Source organism: Octopus sinensis, linkage group LG2, assembly GCF_006345805.1.
Source record: "Octopus sinensis linkage group LG2, ASM634580v1, whole genome shotgun sequence".
Classification (NCBI taxonomy): Eukaryota; Metazoa; Mollusca; class Cephalopoda; order Octopoda; family Octopodidae; genus Octopus; species Octopus sinensis.
This window is the reverse complement of record NC_042998.1, coordinates 1,249,635-1,260,000: the sequence shown is the minus strand read 5'-3', so window position 1 is coordinate 1,260,000 and position 10,366 is coordinate 1,249,635.

Sequence of the window (10,366 nt, the reverse complement as noted above, 5' to 3'; positions counted from 1 at the left end):
TAGGGATAAGGGATGTATAGAGGTCGCGGACTATCATCTCTGACCACCATGCTGGGTCCGCGACCTCTATACATCCCTTATCCCTACATTCTTTTACACTTTTATCATGTTTTTATCAGGTTCCTTTACTTCTTTACTATTATTTCCATTTCTATTTTTACTTTACAACATTATGCCTTTATACCCCTTTACATCTCCTTACAACTCTTTATATCTTTATCATCTACATTTATACATTATTTTATATTATTTTATATTTTTATCCCTCACCCGAACTCTCGCCCCTCCATCTTCACCTCTATAAGTATTTATTTATTTACATTACCTCAACATCCAAGTTTCCTCATTCTACATTGAGAGAAGAAGGAGATGGACGATTCAATTCGATGCTGCTGCCGCATTTTGTCGTACGGGAACGAGAAGATTTGCATCCCCAGCCAAGAATTTCGGAACTAACACATGTCCTTGTGGAAGCTGTTGTGAGCGGCTGAAGAAGGCCACAGACATACATTATGATTTGTTATGTATCTGTCTAATAAAGGCCCGAAACATATGTACCGCTGAATCCTTCGCCTCATGTTTTTATTTTTATTTTTATTTTGATCAATTTATTTTGATCAATTTATATATATATATATAGGTGGGTGGTGGGGAGAATTCACGAAAAAAATAAAAGACGAAGACAGATGGTGTAGAAAACAAACAGATGTATTTGTATAACTCTCGGGAATTGAAAAAGTCTTTAACGTTTCGAGCCTACGCTCTTCCACAGAAAAGAACACAGAAAGAAACAAGAACAGAAACAAAGAGAGAAAAAACTGTTTGTAGTGGCTACCGATTATCATGGCGAATGTCGGACAGAAGGGTCACACCGGAGAGCTAAGAAGTAGGGGAAATAACAAAGTAATACATACATTTTATATGCATATATATATATATATATATATATATATATATATATATATATATATGTGAATATATGAATATATATATGTGTATATATATGCATACATACATACATATATATATATACATATATATATATATATATAGACGTTATGAAGGGCATCCAGAAATAGAAAGCAAACCAAAACAGGCTGGACCCAGTTGCAGCGTGCATGCGTGTGTGTGTGTGTGCATGCGTGCATGCGTGTGTGTGTGTGCATGCGTGCATGCGTGTGTGTGTATGTGTGAGTGCGTGTGTGTGTGTGTGTGTGTGTGCTTGTGTGTGAGTTTGTGTGTGTACTCTTGTCGCTTTGACAAATGAGGATTCAAGCAAGGAACGACCATCACTCTATGGCCGTCTGTGTGCAAGGTTAAAGCTGAAAACTTCCGCCGTCACTCTCTACTTGTCCCTGTTATCTCTTTCGCCATCGCCGCCGGACGTATGAAGACAATGTTATGGTAGGTGCTGGTATCTTGGTTTGCTGAACATTCTGCACGATGGTTGAACATTACAATGGGCATGGTTTGTTCAAACTTTTCCTAATGTCTCATCCTTCAAACTTATATTGGCCTAGTGCAACAAATTCCTCGAGTGTAGTTGTCATCAGGAGTGGGGATTTGTATGGAGTTACTTTCTTTTAGATGAGTAGCTGAAGAGTTGAAAGGCCTCATCTGTCCTGGGTCCTTTGGTGGGTATCTGTGAGTGATCTTCTTCCGTGGTAATTCTCTGTTAGGCTAATAGAATCATAGCTGGGACTCTGACAAGCTCAACTATCCTGCGTCAAAGTAGACTGGGAACAACAGAGGCTAAAAGGTAGTTCCTCAAAACCCGGGAATTCTCAAGCCAGGACCCACAACCAGATGCAGTAAAGTCTCCCCCCCTCTCTCTCTCTCTCTTTCTCTCTCCATCTATCTATGTATCACGCTCACACACACACTCTTTCGATCCGTATACACACGCACATATACATGAATATACATACACACACACACACCACACACACATATATATACACATACATACATACATACATACATATATATATATATATATATACATACATATATATATATGTATATATACATATATATATATAAATATATATACGTATAAAGATGCGTAGCACATCCATACATGCACACACGCACACACGCACACACTCACACACGCACGCACACACACACACACACACCTATGAAGGACCACAGTGGATTTTAAGATACTAGCGGCACTGTAACCAGGATAAATTACGAGATGATCACAGTTTTCCACCTTTGATCAAAGGACCTAAATAATAACAACCTCTGTCCTGAACGTTTATTAAGTCGTGTTCCATCAGAGACTAATCTTTACATTTAGGACTCAACTCTTAAGACTTTGAAGCCTTTGTCTAGCTCTACGCTATGAAGAAATTATACACCAATGAAATGGCAGCCAATATATCTGTTTCATCGATAAGAGTTTTTTGCGGTTGCATGGATAAGGAGGGACGTCTGATTATCTTACTATCGTATGACCACATGCGACTTGACTTAGATCAATGAACTTAGATAAGAATGATGAGGTATGACTACATCTCGTTCAGTTACCCGTTTGGTGGACAATAGATACTTCTGTTGACATTGCCATGTCTATTTACAAGACGACAGAATGGCGGCAGTGAATACAAATACAATTAAAATAATTTTATACATCCGTACATAACTGTCACAGCCGACTGACTATAGCCTCAGGTGACGAGTTTTCGTTTAATATCAAGCGTATAAGTAAAGAGTTATCTAGTAGCTTCTATATCACTTTACCGTACGCGTATCCAAAAACTTAAAGCTTTACGGCAAATTTTGTCAGTTAATGGTCTGCATATACGTATAGATTTTGTAACGATATATTCAGTTACGTACACATACAAGCACTCACATACAAGAACATTTACCTATGCGCGTTTTCACTCACAGTCACTCTTCTTATTATATTAACAGTCTTAGAGAAAGAAACACCAGTAGAGACACTATTACGTAAATTTCAAATTAAGACTAGCCTGTTGATATTGAATCACATCGACAAATTCGTGGAAAATATATGTGCGTATTTATAGTACACAAGCACGTGGGCACTGAAAGGGCGAAGTAGTTTAGAGGCTGCCTTCGCATTCACAAGATTTGTGCCAGAGGCTACTACATACGATGTTGAGCGATTCTCTTTTTTGATAGGCTCGGGTCGACCTTGTGAAGGAAATTACTCTATCTATCTATCTATCTATCTATCTATCTATCTATCTATCTATCTATCTATCTATCTATCTATCTATCTATCTATCTATCTATCTATCTATCTATCTATCTATCTATCTATTTATCTATCTATCTATCTATCCCCCTCTCTCACATTCTTGGTCTTCCTTTCATTCTCATTACTTTCCCTCCTCTTTTACCTCCCTTGTACCTTACTCTATGTCCCTTTCCTTTCTTCTCTCTTTCTCATCCCTCCCTAATTCTTCAATCCCTCTGCCCCTACCTCTCTCCTCTCATCTTCCACGCGACCGGTGTTACTCCAAGCCTGACCTATCTTTCTTGGTTCGACTGCCATCCGTGTAGCATCTCTTATATTCCTTCCCACGACTTTCATCCTTCATGTTCCTGGCGTAAGGATTCACTCCATACACGCCAGCTTAATTTAATTCGTCCTTAGTCGAAAGACAAATGTTGTTAATGTCTTGTTTGTATTTGTAATTGTGTACCATTTCTCTGTTATTTACGTCCTTCTTTCCGTATACATTCGCTTGCTTTCTTCCAAAGTGCTCTTAGCTCAGATTCTCTTGGGGCCGGCCAGATTGGAGCAGTCTTGAGTGTAACCGGCCGAAACTGCAGGGACGACCCATCCTTATTTTTTCCCGTCCTTCTTAGTATCGTCTAATGTCCGGATGTTTTGTTGTCATCTGTTATGTTCTTGTTCCATTTCTTTTTTTTTATATATCAATCTACATACATGCGTATCACGTGTATCACCCGACTGTGCAAAGTTCCTATCACTAGTAACCTACGTCTGTAAATGATAACACTCTAAGTCGCCTAATATACAATGTATGTGTATTTGCCTTCTTTTTTTTAATTTTAGAGAGACTTTTGATCGACCACCTGCTTGGTAGCAAGGTTATGAAGGAAAGTGTCATCTTTTAACCATCATCCTTTAAATCTTACAGAGGTCTTGCAGATTTTTATATATGTATGTATGTATGTATGTATGTATGTATGTATGTATATGTATGTATGTATGTATGTATGTATGTATGTATGTACACACACGCACACACACATATATATATATATATATATATATATATATATATAAATAATAAGATTTTATAGTTTGCTTGAAACATTGTATATGGAATATAATGTTGAAAGATTTAAAAAGCCAAACAATGCAAATAGATTTTAAGATTAAGTAACTTAAAGTAAAAGTAAGTTACCTGGTAATCTTTGGTCTTATATGTACCCAATATTTTGGGACATACAAGTCCCTTCTGCAGGGTTAAAAAGGAACTGTCCTTGGTAGGTTTTTTGGGTCGGAGATAAAATAATTCTATGATTATATTAGAATTTTCAAGCGTCTCTCTTCTTCGTGAATGTTAGTGACGTCAATTATTAACCCGGTCATGGCAGTCAGACAATTTCTGCAACCACATCACCCTAACATCTGACCGCATAACTCCCCAGACTCCAACCCCTTAGATTATTATGTGCGGGGCGCCGTTCAACGAGAGACCAACAAAACTCCTTGTAACACAAAAGATGAACTGAAGGCAAGGGTTATAGCAGTATTCACCAACTTAATCAAAGAGAATGTCCAGAAGAGCTGCAGGAGATTCTGAAGTCGTCTGGAGACTGTGGCTATTTTATTGGCCATTTTATGGAGATTTTATTGAATAAATTTACTCTTCATTATTTCAAGATAATTTTATGTAATTTTGGTAAATATATCTTTTAAAATGAGATGTCAGTGTTATTTTTATTTTTGCGTAATTTAGACGACAGTTTATTCACCGCATCCTGTATATAGATATATGTGTATGTATGTATGTATGTATGTATGTATGTATGTATGTATGTATGTATGTATGAGTGGGCGCGCGCGTCTTATGCGTACATTTATGTATATACGTGTATGTGTATCAGTATTAGTACAAGGTCTTCGTGGGAGAGATCGTAAATCAAGTTTTAAAAGAACCGGGAAAGGCGTGGGCGAGCAATTTAATCGAGCGTTGCATTCACTATAAACTGGTAAGTAGCTCGATGGTTAGGAGCGGCGGAAATATATTCAAGAGTGCATTTAAGGAATTCAATTTGCTACTAGGGCATATACTTTGATATGACTATAAAAGTACTCCTTTTTTATATCCGATAAACGGGAAAAAATATTTAAAATATTTAGATTGTTCCGAATTTTAATGCAGTAAAAATTAATGTCATATTTAAATCAATTTCCTTCAAAGCAGTTTGTAGAACAATTAAATGAAAATAAAATAAAATTCCAGAATTTCGAAGTTGTCCTTTCGCAAGTAACTTGATACGCCATTGCAACAAAACTTAAGGCGTGATTGTAGTAGATGTTTGTCTGTATTTCGTATTTAAGGGACCAATCCCTTTCGTAGGTCATATTTGTTTTGTGGAAGGATTTCACAATCAATAGAAAGTCAGAGTAAAAAGTTATAGACGGATGTTTTACATTTCTGTTTTTAGATTTTGTCGAATGTTTCTTTTGTTGCCGTCTAACCTTGCTATATCGATGAGTAACAATACTGAACAAAAATTGATTCACTAAACTATTCATTTAAACATTATTTATAAATTATATTACGAAGATAAAAAGTATGTTTGCTTGACGTTTCACTCCGTGTCAATTCAGATAGTGTGTTTTTATTTTTTAATTTTTGAAAACTACTCTCGATTACAAACAAAAATCGCTATGGTTTTCTAACCATAACGTTTTGAAAGACTTTACAATGACATGTATCTTATCAAGTTTGGTTAATAAGATAGAAGTTCAGCATTGTCATATAAATATTCTCACACTCAAATAGTCTCGTGTGAGGACATTATAAAAATGTCTTTGTATATAAATCAGAGCTTTACACAGAATCATCTTTTATTTTTGGGAGAATCTGTCTTTAACAATTCTATGACATTTCTTGACATTATAAGTAGAGTTGTCAGAAACTATTGAAAATATATTGTTCTCTTTAGTAATAGTATCTCTACTAAATTGTTTCATTCAATCCTCGATTCATTTACCAACCACAAGGGGCTAAACACAGAGGGGACAAACAAGGACAGACAAACGGATTAAGTCGATTACATCGACCCCAGTGCGTAACTGATACTTAATTTATCGACCCCGAAAGGATGAAAGGCAAAGTCGACCTCGGCGGAATTTGAACTCAGAACGTAACGCAGACGAAATACAGCTACGCATTTCGCCTGGCGTGCTAACGTCTTTGCCAGCTCGCCGCCTTATTCAATCCTCCATTAAACGTATTGACAATTTAAACTCATACAATAATACACATTACATTATTTTCCTTCAAACATACTTGATCAGACAGCTTGTTATTCTTTGATACATAAAGAAAAACATGTAACCATTTAAAAAAAAAATGCGGCCGCATCTTTGTCACAACAGTCAGTCGATTTTTCGTACAACGATCAAGTATTTTGTTATTTGTATTATATTTATATAATTGGTTCACTTGTTTTCGTCATTTTGTCTACACTAGAAAGTATATTTTTTCCATCTCATACTGCTAGCATGATTACTTATTTAATTTATTAAAATTATCAGCCAATTGTTCTTTTAAACAGAAGATATAAAAACTACAGAAGTACGGTATGTACAGATTCAAGTCTGAAAAATAAATAAATACTTTCTATTTAGCTCTCAGGATTTATGGTTAGAAGTTGTTTTGTTTCTTTTTTCTCTAACTGTAGCGAGAAAAATAAAAGTGTAGCCTATATATCATTTAACCGACAACTCTCGCGTACTTTTACCATTTACAGTGCATAATTAACATTATCGTTAATCGATTAGAAAATCTCCCATGTTCACACGAAACAGATAACCAGACAGGAAGAAGAAGAAGTGGATAATTTGGCGAAATGCCAAAACTGAAGATTTCTATTTTCTCTTTTGTCTTCATTCGAATTGTTTATTACAACGACAATTGAACAAAGTAAGAAAAATGTATTTTCTGCAAAGTTTAATCAATAAATAAACTAATGGAAGAATAATATCTCTTTTGTATACGTTGTACGGATATTTATAAGTTACGGTCAAAGAACGGATAATGTTAGTTCAACTGAAATTGCGTACACACACACGCACGCGCATGCATAGACACACACACACACGCACATACATGCATACATACATGCATGCATACATACATACATGCATGCATACATACATACATACATACATACATACATACATACAAAGGAGCACTCCGTCGGTTACGACGACGAGGGTCCCAGCTGATACGATCAACGGAACAGCTTGCTTGTGAATTTAACGTACAAGTGGCTGAGTACTTCACAGATACGTGTACCCCTAACGTAGTTCTCGGGGAGATTCAGTGTGACACAGAGTGTGACAAGGTTGACCCTTTGAAATACAGGTACTACTCATTTTTGGCAGCTGAGTGGACTGGAGCAAGGTGAAATAAAGTCTTGCTCAAGGACACAACGCGTTGCCGGAAATCGAACTCACAACCTTACGATCATGAGCCGAATGCCCTAACCACTAAGCCACACGCCCTCAACATACATACATACATACATGTATACATACATGGTGGCTATCAGCTCGTAGGCGAATATGATCATCACTGACAGAATATCTTATCTTAGATGTTAAAGACAATAGTTGTCAGCAAAGCTCCTGCTGTAATTTAAAGTCAATAACATCTTGCACAACATCGCCATGACTCCCACCTACAAATCGTCTAGAAACAGACAAGAACAAGATCTCTAGCTGAGTAATGAGGTGGCTGTTATTTCTGAATTTCCTTCTCCTCCCAGCCTTTGAATGGACATTGACTTTCCTACGTTCATATGTTCTTTGACAGGTTCTGATTTTCGTTCTGCTGCATGTCCAACGAAAACCACCCTTCATACCATTAAGACTTAGTAGGGTTGCCGGTTTGGTCGCTGAGCGTGTGACGGGTTTTACTGGGTTACAAGTTACCGGTAACACATACATACATACATACATACATACATACATACATAAATACATACATACATATATACATACATACATATATACATACATACATACATACATACATACATATATACATACATACATATATACATACATACATATATACATACGTACATACATAGACGCCATGTATTATGTATGTATGTATGTATGTATGTATGTATATATGTATGTATATATGTATGTATATATGTATGTATGTATGTATGTATGTATGTATATATGTATTTATGTATGTATGTATATATGTATTTATGTATGTATGTATGTATGTATGTATGTATGTATGTATATATGTATGTATGCTCACACACACATACAAACACATACAGACGCGAATACATACATACATACATACATATGTACACATTGTTTCTATTTTAAGATTTGTTCGGTGCCTTCAGCCACACATCACCTTTGCCAGCTGAAAGTTTTTACTGCATAATAGTGTATAGATAATAGAATATTTCCACCACACACACACACATAAACACACACACACACACCTACACACATGCTTATGTGTTCGTGTGCGTATACGTGCATGCATGTTTGTGTACGTGGAAACACTTAACGTAATTGGTTGGGGGCGAGACCCAGGAATGTCAGGTTTTCGGCACTCGAACTGGACGATGCATTGCCAACTCAAACAAAGCATTTCATTCCACGTTGCTTTATTCCATTCCGCTGAAAGTAAGTACCACCGATTCCAGAGCATCTGGCTAGACCCGCGACCGACTGGCGTCCCGTGCACTGAGGGGTCTTACACGGAAACATGGCTACGCTCCGGACTAATGCTTCAGTAGGTTCGAAACCCATATTTTAACTTTATGTATGTATGTTTGTATGTATGTATGTATGCATGTATGTATGTATGTATGTATGTATGTATGTATGATGTATGTATGTATGTATGTATGTATGTATGTATGTATGTATGCATGCATGTTCGTATGTATGTTTGTATTATGTACGTATGCTTGTGGGCGTATGTACGTTACGTATACGTACGTGCGTGATATAATTATCGGTATCATATGCGATGTATAGCTAAAATATTTCTAATACTTCAAAAGTATTTTCTGGTGCATAACCTAAATTGTAGTAATGTAAGTCATGTAATGAACATTGAAGGAGTAGCTTCCCCGCTGGGTAACAGCCACTTGCGCATATAGGGGAAACATTTCCCTTTGATAACCAATTAATCAACACGTATGGTTCAGTTACTATTAGTTACTTCAGCAGAATGTAATATCGTACTGCTTCGAGATTTATTCGTAGTAAAACTCAATGAATATTGAATTGCTTACGTTGAAAGCAATCACTTAAAACTTTAGATTACTGTAATCTGAATAAACAAATAAATAAATCTATATATATAAAGCTGAAGTTGTCTGTGTATGTGTGGCAGGTTTGGTAGCCTTCAGCTAACACTATCTCCTCCGAGACCCTGCGGCGCAAGTTGACCAAAATTGAGAGTATGATAGAAGAAGGCTTGCTCTTCCTTCCGTAGAAGAAAAAATTAAAATCGGATCATGTTAACATAAAAAATTATTTACATTAAAAAGATGCTTTTGTTCTATGAAAATCCCTATTTTTTACGATTTTTTTACTGCTGTGTCGCCATTTTTCGGTGTATTTCAACCAGAAAAATGTTCACTTAAAGAGAATAACAAGTTACATAATGCAAAATTTTTACTTTTCAAGTTCGACGGATTTGAGCCAATGAAGGAACATGTATATGGCAGCTCGAGCTGTTAGAAATAGTAATAATTTCTCCCTCGGGCGCAGGCATGGCTGTGTGAAAAGAAGTTTGCTGCACAACTACATGGTTCTGGGTTCAGTCCCACTGCGAAACACCTTGGACAAAAGTCTTCTACTATAGCCCCGGGCCGACCCAAGCCTTGTGAAAGGATTTGGTAGATAGAAACTGAAAGAAACCCAACGTGTATATATATATATATATATATATATATATATATATATATATATATATATATATGTGTGTGTGTGTGTGTGTGTGTGTGTGCGTGCGTGCGTATGTCTGTGCGCGCGCGCGTGTCATTTTGTTTGTACTTTTCCTCCAGCACCGCTTCGCAATCGGTGTTGGTTACTGTACGTCCTCGGCAAAAGGACCGATAG